The following is a 1,531-nucleotide window of genomic DNA, read 5'->3' as shown; positions in this document are numbered from 1 at the left end:
AGAAAAGAGAAACCACAGTGTTAAATCAGGCTGAAGAACTTAGCAAAGGTCAAGCCATGTGGAGGCTGGATATCTAAGTCAGTAGCCCAAGGCAGATGGGAAGACATAAGTATGCAGAAACTTTCATAACCAGACTTGAACTTTAGAATGAACACTAACTGCAGTGTTCATCTTATTATTGGAACACCAGCCATATTGGATTAGAGCCTCACCTCATCAGCCTCATTTTAATTTAATCACATCTTTAAAGATCTTCTCTCCAAATACTGTTACATTCCAAGGCTAGGCCGAGGTACTGAGGACTAGGACTTCAAAATATAAATTTGGGGGAAGAGATGAACACAGTTTAATCCATAATAAGAAGCAGTTCAATATGTATTAAAATAAGAATCAGCACTTCATTCCTGGTTGCCCCAACTCTCAAAGAAAAAATAACTATTTTAAAATACTGAAAGTATGGTTTGGTACAGTTCCAAAGAGAAATATAGTAATAATATAGCATTATGTCAATTTAAGAGAAAAGACTGAAAATGAATCAGCCAGCACTGCAAAGTGTGCATTGGAGGCAAGCAGTAAGGATGGAATGTGGACTTGTGAAGGAGTCCCCTGGTGACCTTGGAAGGAATAAAGTGGTAGAAGTAGAGGCTGCATAGCTGAGGTTTGAACCTCATTCTTGACAAAGGAGTTGGTGAACCATGGGGAAGAAATGGTGTGTTCTGCACAGGGATGCAAGGAAGGGAGTTTAACCAATATATATTTTAGTCTAGGAAAGAAATCACAAAAATGAAAACACAAAAAGGAGAGGGAACTGGACAGCAATATCGTGGAGGAGGTGCTATCTGTTTTATAAAGAGCATGACCTCCAGGTGTGGTGAAGAGACTGGTCTTGACAAGCCCCCAGACAAACGAGAGAGAATATGACTAAAGAGTCCACTACATGTTTGTGGGAGTAACTGCTGCTGATTTTAAAGGATGCTTATGAAGAGACAGTCATAAACCTTTTCTTAAAAAATAGGTACATCTGATAACTTTAAAAACAGAGTGATAATTTACTTGTAAAACCAAAGTAAACACTCACCCTTCCTGTATCCTCTCTCCCCCGCTAAAATCAAAGCAAAATAAAGCTTCACCGAATTAAAAATGGTGTATCTGTTATGCAAAGCTGTGCAAAATCAGAATTGCGCAAATCTCCTAGTACTACTCTCACACCTTGATTTTCACCTTCCCACCCCTTAGGTGAAATTCAAGCAGCAGCCACTCTATAGCTTTAGCGATAATTTCTGCAGCCACGCAGGGACCTATGTGTGCGGTGGTGTAACTGGCACAGTTCCTTCCCAGCAGCAATATCACTAGGCATGATTTCTGCGTATAATCCCAGGCCCAGTTCTCTCTGCTGAGTTCCCCGGACCTCTGCGAATGGCCCACAGCATAGGTTGCATGGCAGGTGCTGACCACCAGGGGGCAGACCCTCCCTCAACGCGGGAGCTGCCAAGCGGTGGTGACTTCCTGGGTGACACACCCCGGAACCAAA

The sequence above is a fragment of the Plecotus auritus genome, assembly GCF_963455305.1.
Source record: "Plecotus auritus genome assembly, chromosome: 4".
Classification (NCBI taxonomy): domain Eukaryota; kingdom Metazoa; phylum Chordata; class Mammalia; order Chiroptera; family Vespertilionidae; genus Plecotus; species Plecotus auritus.
The sequence above is the reverse complement of the archived record's forward strand: the minus strand, read 5'-3'. Positions refer to the sequence as shown.